This window comes from Labrus bergylta, chromosome 13, assembly GCF_963930695.1.
Source record: "Labrus bergylta chromosome 13, fLabBer1.1, whole genome shotgun sequence".
Classification (NCBI taxonomy): Eukaryota; Metazoa; Chordata; class Actinopteri; order Labriformes; family Labridae; genus Labrus; species Labrus bergylta.
Window position 1 is genome coordinate 29,387,349 of NC_089207.1, and position 14,233 is coordinate 29,401,581.

Below are 14,233 nucleotides of genomic sequence, written 5' to 3' on the forward strand. Positions count from 1 at the left end.
TGTGTTGTGCAACGCATGTGTCTCTGTGTGTTCAAGAGTTTTTGAGTGTTTGCATGCATGCATGGACATGTGTTTCTGCAGCCTGTTGTGTGTGATGTCCCTGTTCCGCACCAGTTGTGATCATTCAGCTGACCATCACCTCTCTGCCGGCTCCCGGGTGGATTTAGTTATAAAGCAAAAGAAGAGCAGCGGCTGAGACGACATAAACAGTTTGAGTATTTCTATCACGTTCATCAGACCATCCAGCATCCAAACTGTTATGGAGTTGCTTTCATTTTCAGCTCATATTTGTACAGCCTTAGGCAGTAACCCAGAGTAATACCTAGTGGCAGCCAGTACTCACAACGCTGTACATCACTGACGTATTAATGTCTCTACTCAATTAAGGTGAGAGTGCATGTGTGCAAAATGTTATTCCACCTAATAGCCCGGGTTTCTTGCTGCCATTCATAATCAATACTTCATCTGGATATGCATTGAAATACCAACACATGCCGGTGTATTCATTTAGCCCGACTTCTCTGTACGAGATCACACTCTCTGCTGCATACTTAATTGCATATTCAAAGGATGAGGGGATAATAACTTGTGTTTGTGTGCGCTCACACATGTGTCAATGTGTGAGAGTCTGCGAAACGGTGATACAACTCCTCAACGTCATCCTAAAATAGAGACAAATTTTCATTTTTAACACATTATCACCCTATTAATTCATTTAGAAAATTGGTGCCAGGCACTCTGTTGAATCCGCCGGTCTGTTCACTCGAGCGCTCGGCTCTACAGACTTTATTTATGGTTACCTTGAGGCATCTGTGTGTGTTTGTGCGGTATCTTAAAGACTTCCTACCACAGGCTGTGGTGGTGTTATGGGGATTCAATAGGCACATATTGCTTCGAGTTCACAGATAATGATTGGAAGTTGGCTTCGATACACCTCTCCTCAAAGAAAAGGTTTGTATATCGTTCAAGCTCCTGGAAATGACACGCTGTAGACTTCCTTTTTTACTTCCTTAAACATTGTTCTTTTCAGGGTTTATTTTGACCTGTTGAGAATTCAAAGAGAGAATGTTCCAGCTGGGGGCCCCCTCGTAGGACCCCACATACTTAAAAGGACCATGTATTCACATGCTTGGGGATTGTTTAGGGGCCTTGGTTTTTACCAAGACTTCAAAGAAAAATGGGATAATTATTGCACTTACTACCAGTGGGAAGGGAAAGAGACTCGAAATGAGCCTGATGGACAAAGAGAGAGTGGATGAGAGGAAGAGGGGGACAGGGGGAAAGGAAGTAATAAGTGTTATGAACAGACAATAAATCTAACACCGTGCAAATTGAATGGAAATATGCTTCCACGGGAACATCAAGTCTGTGATTATTATCATCAACTCACTGATGCTGTGATTCTGTCTTGTCTTTTCCCCCTCATACTGTTGGCTCCTGAAATTGCTGCTAATGTTTCTTTTGCCCCCATATTATGCCATGCTCAGGCCAGGTAACACAGAGAAACAGCTGGTGCTCACACTGATTAAATTGCAATCGATTGCTGCAAAATGTCAGGAAACGTCAGGGTCCAGTGCCATTTAATGTGCGTCAGATGAGAGCTGAAGGTAAGGGTCTGTGTTATCACTCATATGCCACAGAATGTGAGGATTGACAGGAAAGGGAGGGGTGGGGGTAGGGTGGGTGCCAGGGGTTTAATTGGCGTTAACACTGGTGGTGTAGAGCGGCGGGCGCGGTCTCGGAGGCGATGCCCAGTCAATGCGAGTCAAGAGAAGCACTCAACAGGCTTTGAAGGGAAGCAGTTATATTTACTTACTGAGATGGATTTTGATGTGTGTGTGTGTGTGTGTGTGTGTGTGTGTGTGTGTGTGTGTGTGTGTGTGTGTGTGTGTGTGTGTGTGTGTGTGTGTGTGTGTGTGTGTGTGTGTGTGTGTGTGTGTGTGTGTGTGTGTGTGTGTGTGTGTGTGTGTGTGTGTGTGGGGGGGGGGGTATTTTATAAAGCCTTACAAGAGTCTGGAGAGGGTTTGGGAGGCTTGAAGTTCAAAAGAAATAAAAACAGAAAACAATATATTGAGCACACACAAATCAGGATCAGTCAACACCGAGGCTCTCCTGAGTTGAGGATTTCCTCAGATGATAAAAAGTGATTTTGTTGACTAATAAAACAGCCGATGATCAATATGCCTGAAAAGTGCTTCTGTTGGATAAAGCGCCACTAGACCCGAGTAAATATAATCATGCAAAATAGCCTCTGTAGATCTAGGACCTATTCATACATGTGAAAAAAAACAGTGTGAGGAGGATTCACTGTAAAGAACTAAAAAACAAATAAAGAGAAAAATTATGAAGCAATTCAGCTAAAATATCTTTGCTGACAAAAACCATAAATACTAATTAGTGCAGTAATTGACCAGGGGTGCACCGTCAACCTGCCCAGTTTAAGGTTTCAAAGACATGGGGAGATTATTCTTTTGGATTAGTGAAATGGCTTCGAAGGGAGAAAGCCATTAATCAAAACGGCCCCCTCTGGTCAGGGAAAAAAGCTCCATAGAAAATATCTACAACCTTCTCATTTCAGCGCCCAGATTTCTGGCAAAGCTATGAAAGCGCCGTGTCATGAATGACTGGCCCCACTCCAAAGCCATTAATGATGCCATGATTGAACTCTTATTCACAGAACAACCCAAGACACTCCAAATGTCACATCAGGTTTGTCAGCAGAGGTTGTTCTGACGGAGGAAGGTCACACACACGAGATGTTTCTCTGTTCTTAACTTTCTCACTTCCTGAGGAACTCTGAAACACTGAAGTATGGCTTTGGCAAATGAAAGACAGCAGGTACACACACACACACACACACACACACACACACATTCTTACCTCTCTATCCGGGGTACCGGGTCACCAGTCGCCATGGTAGCCACTTGTCAATCAAATATAGCCAGCCCTAAAAGAATAGCCTCCATGTCTCGATGTGCGCTAAAATAATGTCAAGCATGTTGTTTTTCTTTCTCCTCGTGCTTTAAGCGCATGTTGTTAAACATCAAAATAATTTTTCTATGATATGCAAGTTTAACGTCACTTTTGTTGCCCTGCACGTTCTCGTCACCTTTTGGATTTGTTTTGTTATGTGCTCTTTAGAGTAATGTGTCCCTACAGAGTTACCATAACTGCTGTAAAGCAGTTGTTGGCTCGCTGTGTGCATGAAGATGAAGCTGAAGGCTGGAGGAGTTACACCTTTGTGTTCTGGTCATTATGTTCTTACTAAGTATATTCAGTTAGGTAAACCCAGAAAGCTTGGTTTCACATGTAACACTTACTAAATTAAACTTTTGTAGCTTAAAACAACACATGTGCAGGTTCCTCTAGTAATGAAACTCAAATAATAATGTCAAGTACTCGAGTACTCGTATCCATCCCTATTTGCTTTATCAGAGATTTAACTCTTAATGACACCATCATGTTGAGCAAGACTTCAAATCTGAGATGTAGGCCATTAACAAATAAGGGAAACGTTTACTGAGGCAATAAACCAACTTTGATGTTGTGTAACTTTCCCATCAGGTTTCATAAGGGGACCCCTTTTGCCACAGGCCCCCCCTCCTGCTGGCTGTTAGAGAGATTGTAATGTCTTCATTTCTGAAACCATAAGTTTACTTCCACTTCTTTTATACAGCCTTGATGATTGATACACTCAATTCCGAACACCACCCTCCTCCTCCACAGCATCAATCTGGAGACAATGAATGTATTTGTCTTGATGACTTCTTGTCATGTTCATATAAATGTCCTGATGATAAGTTACTCTCTATGTTTCAGCCAGTAGTGCTTTCATTCATGTCAAACACTTTCTATTTTCCCAATACCATTTTCTTTTGTATTTACAATATATACAGTCTAAAAATGTCCCACACTGACGGATAGATAAAATAAAATTCAGTTAGAAGTTGCCACAAAAGTCAGATAATGTATTCTCCTTTTGTCTCATTCTGTTTAGACTGTCTCTCCACAAGGGGAAGGAAATGCAAACCAGATGAAGTGTGGTCCTAATTCATTACACAACAACACAGAGAACCATCATTTGATCATAGATGTAGCTTCATATTATATGTGAAACATGGACCGTTACTGTTTGTATTGTGAGGATTGTGAGGTTGAGAAGCTGCAACAGAGTGGCAAGCGAGGTGGTGTGGGTGGATGAGAGGATGAATTAGGTGTGGGGGAAGGTGTTTTGTGTATTATTTTGCATATTTGTTTGTCAGGTGTATTAACATAATTGTGTTGTTCTGTGTGAATGAAAAGCTCAAAGCTGATCACAAAAGAACATTTCATATCATTCTGCAGCTCTAAACTTGAATTTCTTTCAAGTTCCTGTTTTGATAAAAGTTCAGATTCACTATAATTCTGCACGACACTGTTTGTCAGTAGATACAAGGTTATTACAGAAGGTTTTTTTTTTTCTTCCACTGAAATGGCCAATTTCCCCTTGCACTGCAGAGCTGATTCCTATCAGTTTTCAGCCTGAGAAGGTGAAGTAAGGCAAGAGTTTCAGGGATCACAGCGCTATCTGAGCTATCTGCAGGCTGATCGTTTTGAATGCTGACAAAATAATTGCTAATTTTTGGGAAGAGTAAGTGATCAAGTGTTAGTAGAGAGTGCATGGCTAAAATTGAGCCGAGTCTATTGGATGGAAAAAAAACATTATCATATTACAACTTCTCATAAAAAAAGAGACTGTGTGTGAGGAAATGAATTGTGGAGGCGAGGCCAGTAGAACAAAGGCTAGTGTTGAGAAAAAGGGTGAGACTTCTGCACTCTATGCAAAACTGCCTTAAGATAAAGTTCTAACAGTGTCTGTCAGAAGTCAGTAGTGAAACTCCCACAGACTGTAAGGGTCTTCTCTGCTCCCTTTTATTTCCTTCAGCCGGAGAAAAAACGCTCTATCCTGAAAAGAAGGAGATATTGCAGTCCCCACAAGTCCTTTCTTCTGCTATATTTTAAAGATGACACTCAATTCAGGTGTCACTTCCAACCATTGTCACTTTGTGCCAAGTTTACTTTTAGCCCTATTATTCCAGCACTGCGTTTTTTTCTCTCTCCTTCACTTACTATTCCTGTGCTGCACATTTTCCCTTGACCTCATGACGAGTTTCAATCAAGGTCAAAGAGAAGCGTTTATGAAAAAAGGAGGAAGAAAAATGCAACAAGGTAGCACTTTAGAGTATTCACATCCAGCTCTAATCTCCTTTCTCAAGATGATGGAGGAAAAGGATCACACATGACGGGAAAGTCTTTATAATGGATTGGGAAAAAAAAGAAGTAGAAAAAAAAGATGACGAGAGCCCACGCAATCACTCCACCCTCTGGTGCAAGAACTAAATCCCCAAAGGAAACTCCTCATAAACATTCAGTTTGTTCAAGGCTGCTCAAAATGTGTTCAGCCTCTCATTTATTGTACCTCGGGTGCATATCCAGCGCTGTGGTAGCATGTCGACCAATCAAAAAATCCTGGAAACAGGTTTGCTGCCTCTGCCATGGCTGTCATGATTTCCAACCCCTTATGCTTCCCAATTTCATTTAATACAGATAAATAATACATTGAATTAAGTGAATATTAATTTCATTTGATTTGGGTTTAATCAGTGACATGATTTGTTTGTTTGGATCAGCAGGGAGGTTCATAGAGCGGCTGGATTGTGTGGATTTGAACGTCATGCTGGATGGTTACGTTTCATATCCCTCACTAAAGGGAGAAAAAATAAGGGATCAAGGGAATGTAAATGCTCCCTCACCTCATCTAAGCCAGAATGAAACTCCACTTTGGCTGCCATTTTCAGCCACACATGTGGAGTTTTCAGGAAAGGGAAGAGTGAAAAGAACACATTTGCCTTCATAAATTGCATGAAATCCTGCCAGGGATTTGGTGATAAGGATTCTGGGCTTGGAGAGAGCCACACAGTCTGTCAGGGAGGCTTTGGGTTGATGCCGTTAAAACGTGTTTTATCTGCAGTAAAATAAATGACTTTGAGGAGGTAGACGTCTCATAGAGGTTATTACAGTCAGAACAATTAGTCTCATAGTGTGTTTGTTTTTTTTTCTTTCTGGGTCAGATGCTGCGTCCTTGTTGCAGACAGGCCGCAATGAGAATTGAAATGAGAGTGGATTGGACAGGCGGCATTGCATCAGAGTCTAATGTGGAGTGTACAGTCTGTGCCAGTTAAAAGTATACAGGTTTGAAACGGAGATGCACTTCATTTAAGTTTAGCTGCCTCTGTTTTTTGGCTTTGCTCAGGCTTCAGGTAAACAGAAAACAGACCCAGACATGATCCTGCTTTGGAAGCCTGACAGCGTAATTATTTCCCCAAAAATGAATATTTGCAAAACTTTAATTGAAGAATGTTGCATTTTACTGTGACAAATTGTGGGGAGGAGAGCAGCCAGATGGACAAGAAGCAGAGCTGTCAGAGATGGATCTCACTGTAGTGGCGCAGCTCTGGGGTCAATATTGCAAACAGTGTTTCGTCTCCAACACAAACAGTTTTGATCCTAGGGCTCCCGCTGATCCAAACATTTACTCATCCAGATTTACTTGCAGTTATTGCCTGAAAAGACAAAGTCGGCCTTCACCCAGCAGAGTGTGGATGCTGTTGAAAGATGTGTAGAATGATTGATAGCTTAGCATTGACATGACTGTGTGTCAAGCAGCTTTTTGATCATGTTTTATTGCTTTCATGCGACGCCCCTGCTGACATGTATTTAGCTTTCAGGTCAACTCTGAGACCTTTCTAACCTGTAATCAGCATAGATGTATCGCCATGCAGAGCTGAGGTTTCTGACTTTAATTATGGACTTTTATTATCATTGTAGGATGAACACAGAGGTCACGGAATCTTTGCAAATTGGCCCTTGCAGTCCCTTCTTTGTTCTCAGCTTAGACTAATGTACTTCATGAGGTCACAGGGAGCAAAGCATCTTTCAATCTCACATTTTACAATTATCTGCATGCAACAGCTCAACAGCCTGTTTAAAGTTGTACAAAAAAATGGACTCCAATGAGCAGAAAACCCAGAATGAAAGGACGATTATCGTCCATTTTACAGAAAAAAAAAAAACCTCATCCATCCTGATCATTTGAGTTTGTCTTTCAGGAGGTACAGTGACGATGAACAGGATTGTGAAGAGAGATATAATACCACTGCATGCAATTAGATTCAGACCCAAGCAAGAGCTGAAAATGGATGATTTCCCAGGGGGTTGTGCTAATCCACTCAAGTGCCATGGCACCTTGTCATGCACTTCTTTAAACAAATTGTATTTTTATCGTGGCGTGAGGTCATGCTATTTACATGCATATCTGCCACTGCCAAAATTATTAGAGTTGGCATTACTTCTTAAAACATTATAGTCTGTTCTGGGAGGAAATGTACCTTATCGGGCATTCGCAATGGATCCATTGCACATCTATAAATGCACTGTGATTCAGAACAACAGCACCATGGGACATCTGTGTCAAGTCGGTGGGTTTTTAAATTGTATTGTAGTTGATAAATTTGTTTTTTGAGGCGGCCTCATCAAGCAGCTGCTGGGGAAATGAAAACAGAGGCAACACTCAAACACGCTTGTACATCAATTCAAGTGTTTGCAATTGTCATGAACACCATGATGACACTTAGAATGTGTTAAAATAGCTGATAAACTGGATATGTGTATTTAAAAACTTCTTGGTTGATGTATAGAGCCGCTCGTACAGCATCTATAGACAAAACTCTCATTATGAGGCTAAGAGGCTTGGCTTGCTGTGATATTTACCCGTCTCTCTCAGCGTTATGGTTAACCTACTTTTCCTCATTCAAAGAAGGAAGGAGGGAGGCGGGGGGGGGGGGGGTAGTTGGCAGCTGCTTTTCATACTTTTATGCCAACAGACTGATCTATCTGCAGGGGGAAAACCAGGATAGGTGGATAAAGATATTCTCTTAACTGCTTTATTCATGATGACAGTGCCTCAATCAAAGTCTCATGAAAACAGTTTAACCTATGTACCTAAAACAAGATTAAAGATTGTCTACGCAGAAAAGAAGGGAGTCAGAATTTCCCAGTCTACCAGTTGATACAACCAGTGAACCTGAAATGTCTATTGCTGTTTGATACCTTCCCTGATTTGTAAGCAGCAGATGTCCGATTCCACCTCATTTTAAGTCACAGTGAGACACATTCAACATTTATTGACCGGTCGGTCTGTGTAATGCAATGATACAAACTGCGGCTTAGTCATCCCTGGCTACCTTAATAAACATTCTTGTTGAAGCGTTTCAATGCAGCAGAAACTGTAGCACGTCAGTAGGATGAAAAAATCCATATTTTGCATGTTTAAACAAAAAAAACAAAAAAAACAAAAAAAATCCACACATCAAAATAGCCAATTACTACAAAACAGTGCACTGCTGCAGAAAGCTGTTTGTTATAGAAAATAGTGTTATAGACAGTGGAAGAAACAGGAACTCAGGAGTCATTTGAGTTTCAGAGCTAATTTAGAAGTTGGAAACTTAATAAGAACAGACAGATCAATATCATAAATTATTAGTGTGTATTTACCCATAAGAGTACTGAGATATCTGCAGAGTCTGTGTTTTACATCGTATATGAGACAAACTTAAAACAACTGTGAAGAAGTCTTTAAAAGGTTATGAAACAGTGGTAATATTAAAATTAAAAAATTAATTAATTAAAATTTATAACATGCAAAAGCAAATCAGAGCCTATGTTTCTGTCTCTGATTAAGTTTGGACTTGAGAGTTTATTTCAGAGAATACCATGCATAGATGTTCAGCACAGGATAAGAGCAAAGTAAATCCCCAGACAGTTATAGCAGGTATTGATTGGTGGGGCTCTGTTGGCTCATAACGTAACAGTAATGTTGGCCTAAGTTGAGAGCTATAGCTTGTTGTCAGTCAATTATTACAAAGGTTAAACATTTCAAGGAAACCGTACAGCGTCATAAAGAACATTTCTATTACAGAGGAACCAGATGTTTGAATGGTGTTTCAAACTCCTCCCACAGAAGAGTTGCAAATCTTACAGTGCCAGAAGTTTAGACATAATACATTACATTATGCAAACAGATTTATTGAAAGAAAAATAATAAAAAATAGTCATATTTTTTTCCATAGAAAACCAGCATGCACATGCTACCCAGATCAAAATCATCTTGACACTATAGGCACACCACATTGGTTCAAAGGATGGCAACAACTGACACAAAGAGAGAGAGAGATAGTGAGAGAGAGAGTGAGAAAGAGAGAGAGAGAAACCTGCTTTAAATCATCATATATCATGGTTTGTCTGTCTGTATATACTGTACATGGTACATTCAGTAAGGCTCCGGCCTCCCACTTTCAGAGGCTCTGTACAGACATTTACACTTTTTTTAGTGCAGCAGACCTCTGTTGGGTGGACCTTTGCTGGAAATGATGTGCGGTCCCCAAACTGGGTGTACTAATATTCATAAAGGTGTAAATTGACTGACCCTAACAGGTGCAATAAAACTGACAGCAGAGTGAGAGAGATGTCAGCTGAGCACTCGTCTGCACACACCCACACAGTCCTCAGGCGGGCTTTAATCAGCCAGAATGTGAAAGTGAAAACACCTGGGTGGACCAGGGCTGGATAAGCACTTTAAAGTCAGTGCATTTTCTGGCATATTTCCTGTCTTGTGGGTTCTGACAACATTCGTCACAAAGGCAAAAAAAAAAAAAAAAATCACAATCTCAAATCTAAGATATCGGAGTGTTTCTGAGTGCAAAGTAGAGAGTGTCTGCAGAACGACTAAGATGAGTAACAGACTAACCAAACCCCTGTGAATTGTGACTTGAAGATCTACATCCCAAATACATTTCTGCAAGTTGATGTGAATAATGATGTAATGACTTCATGTCGGTAAATAGCTGTGCACATGCTTATGCAGGTCACTTCTCTTTTAAGTAATGCAATCTTTAAAAAACACTGACTTACACCGAAAAACACAGCCAACAACGGCTGTGTTATTACCATCACAATTAAACCACAGTTAATATTCATCTCTTCTTTTAGTGCAATACAAAGTACAAAATGTTAAGCTTAACGTTCAGCTGTGCTCAATACACAAGCTTTCTCACACTCTCACCTTTTACTTTCCCTGCACAGCATGGAACAGCTGAACAGTGTGGAGGCCTGTTGTGTCTGAAAAGCCCAAGGATGGTGCAAGACACCTAATCGGCCATCCTATTCAACATCTACAGTTTTTTGTCAGACAGACAGGCTGCACACAACACCAACCTGTGTATTGACTCAATAAACTGTCTATTGATCCTTAAAGGCTGGCCATGTTTCTATACTCTCTGTCTCCTGCTGCTGCTTTCTTTCTCTGTCTCACCTTTAAATATTCCATCTCATTTGTGACGACAGACGAAAGCACTTAAAGGGTGAAGCTTTTTAGACGCAGGACTTTTGAGCATATGACAGAGCGCGTTAGCTTTTCCACTTTATGCAGATATTGGCCCACTTTGTCACTAAAAAGGCGTGCAGAGGACTATTTTTGCTCAATTCAAAGTGTGGAAAGTGTGTCATGACCCAGTAACACATAGTGAAACCTGTGTGAAGTCCTGCCGGATCAGTCCCTCATGCTATATCCCTCTCCTGGCGTGAAACATCAATCATGATTGACAGATTGACGTGCATTTGAACTGCTCCCGGAGGAGAAAGCCACAAGTAACACCTTTTTAACAAGCACTCAAAATAAAACGTCTGTGTAGTCTGGAATTTTTCTGTCAGACGGGGTCAATAAAAGGAGTGTTAATTCCTGTGGGTCTGAATAAAAACTAAATGCAGTCAGCGGTGTCACACGGCTCTGCAGAAGGGAGCAGAACAATGTTTAAAGGACAGTGTTTTTGCTAAAGGCTCCCAGACTGCCCTGTCAAGTCTGTCTAACGGCACAAAGGAAAAATAAATTGTGAAAGTGCCGTTGCACCAACACATGAATATCTTACAGCGCTTCTTGGAATCCAAATTAAGAAAATCATTACCAAATAGTGAAAGATGGCATTTAGATTTATTTGGCTGTCGCTGTGCTCAGTAGAAATTTAACAACACATTTGTCAAGTTGGTTAACTGTTTTTTTTCCTATGTATTTTCAGAAGGTTTTTTCAGTTCTGTCATTTGACCAATGTGCTTCTACTTTTGTCATATGGCATCTCAATTTGCCTTGTGAACAAAACAGTGCCTTCCAGTTCCAACCAGTGTTGCCAGGTCCGCTTGTTATAAGCGACTTTGGTCTTGTTTTTCTGTAAAGTCGGTTGCAAATATCGTCAGTCACGGGTTGCGGGTTTTTGGGCTTGTTTTCTAAAGTGCAGTTGCTTGTTTGGGCTTGCTTTGCTCCCTGTATGAACCACCGATTCTCTCCCAACTCTCCACAATAAAGCGAAAAACTACACTACGCACAACTACATCTGACAGAGCGACAGAGCGACAATGCCCGGGAATAAGGGAAATATGGAAAAAAATACAATAAACAGTGGGAGAAAGAGATCTGACCTTAATACAGCATGCTGATGATGCTGGCACCCAAAAGCACAAAAAAAACTTGAATCCATGAAATCCATGACGCTTACGGACATCGATTTCACTGTTTTCAAATCAAAATGAGACAATATATATATATACTGCTATCAAGTGGCCTCTCTTTTACACTATGTGGTAGGTTAGGTCACCTGTTGGGCTTCATTTAATTTTTATGAGGAGCCAGCTTTGGATAAAAGCGTCTGCTAAGTGTATTGTAAAATTGTAGAGCTGGTTGCTTGTTTCTCTCGCGAGATCTGGCAACACTGGTTCCAGCCTTCCAACAAGAGGCAAGATTAAAACCTGCAACAAAGACATACCATATTGCATAAAGGCTTTATTTCTGTTCAACACAATGCTCTGTTATAGCAGCCTAACTTAAATAAGTGTTGGTAACATCAGCCATGGTGTGTAGAATAGACTTACATTTTGTTACAATCTTATTTGCTTTTATTATCAATTAAACCTCTGTAACCTAGAATATAGGCTATCCAAGCTACCTCTATGTACTGTTGTCTAAAGCTATGTTTTTCAAAAATAATTCATTAATAAATAATATAATAGTTTGACATTTTAGAAATGGCATCTTGCTGATGCTTAAAATGTGAAGATGCTAATTTAAAGCTAAAGCCAGCAGCCTGTTAGCTTTGTTAGTTAAAACACTGGAAACACAAACAGCTAGCCCTGTTTTCACATAACCTGACCACCACAACAAGGCATCAAAGAGACCATATTCTGCCCTTTTTGGGGTTCGTATATTTAATCTATGTACCTACTGTTGTACGTTCACAATAGCTAAAGTTCTAAAAAAGTGTCTGTTTTCATGTACTGCTCCTCCTTGCTCCCTCTACACTCTGAGTCTGTCAGCTACGCTCTGCTGAGCCCACACTGTTAGACCCCATGTGGGCCAAGTCTGCTCTGATTGGTCGGCTGATCCGCTCTGTCGTTATTGGTCAGTTGCTCAGCACGCGTCTCTGAAATGTCAACATGAGCTGCAGGGCTTGCCACAACGAGCCAATGGGCTTAGATCAGTGATCTCACACTGGCAATGATGTCGGACTGACACATTTTTATCCAGGGGGGCTAGAACCGAGCGTTACATGCCGCTAATGCTACAGCTAACAGGAGGACGTAGGAGAAGCTGTGTTTCCGCAGACTTTGAATTTAGATGTGCCTAAACATGCACAGGACACTTGGAAAACACACTAAAGGGCAAATAAAACCAGAAGAAGCATAATATGGGACCTTTAAGACACTTTAATGTGTATTTGAAGGAAAGAAGTAAAGTATGTTTTGTTAATAAGTGAGAGAAACTTTAGGAAAAGTGTTACCTATCCTCAATGACATTCTTTGTGTAAAGCTAAGCTAGTACAAGGCCGCTTGAGGCTTCATGTCCATTTAGCTAACATTCAGACATAAGAGTGGTAGCAGAGGCATTTGATTCAGTGGACAAAACATTTCTGCTGCTAATAAAACTCAAAAATGTTTTCTTTTTGGCAAGGCTGCACTGTTCATTTGAAAGCCTGTTTTAAATTGTTATGAATTGTGAGTTTCCCTTGTTGTGTTGTTTAACTTTTTATGTGTCTTTCTGGTAGACTAAAGGTAAACATGTGTAGAAAAATGAGTCTTGATATAACTCCTTAAAGTGTAAAAGTCATTTTTTTAATAATGATACAAAAGTGTTTAATTGGTAAATTAATATTCAAAATGAATTTGGATCATGTTTTGGATCATGTCACTGAATAACTTGAAGCGACATCTTATGTGAAAAGAAAACATCACACAATGTTCACACCAATTTGTCTTTCTAGAACACTTTAAACTCTCTAATTTAAAATGAATGAAAGTTAAAGTGAATAACTGAACGAATTAAGTCGCACAGTTTATGCTACAAAGTGATTCTCAAAGTGTCAGCACTTTAACATTACATTCAGAGGCATCACATTTACATTACCTAATTGGGTGCTGTTTAAGCTTTTAATGTGCAAGTTTGTTTTCTGTTCTTAAAACAAATATGCAAATAAACCTAGAAGCCGCATTTTAATATTGCTGCCCTTAAGGCATGCATGCTGTGTTCAATGACATCGCTCGGTTCAAATGAAAACTGCACTCTCAATATTGTTTGTGTGTTGTGTTCACTATTGTTTCCCCACCAACAGTTCTCAGCCAAGTGGAACCATCTCTTATAGCGTTTGGTGGAGGTGGAAGACAAGCTCTTAATCGGCTGTGTTATTGAATTATTGAATTAAAAGCTTAAGTACTCAGGGTGAGCATGTCAATTTTTCACAACTGAATGGTACACTGCTCATTCCATTTTCATCTGAATAGATCATTTGTGTATGTAAAATGTGGAAGAATGGAGGTATTACACAGATCAGTTTCATTGTCTGTAATTCCCTTTTAGTATGACTGTAATCATTTTGAGAGACAAGTCATATTCATCCAACACTGCATGCTAGTCCTTAATCTGCATTCAGCTCCCCTCCACAACATAGCACTTTTTTGTCAAGCAGCAGTACAGTAGAAGTGTTAATTAAGAAAGGGTTTGCATCAAAGCAAATTTTGCGTAACGATTGCAGAAGTTTAACCTGTTTTACATCGCTGAGATAGAAAACAATCATACAGTGTTAAAAAAAAAATGGCG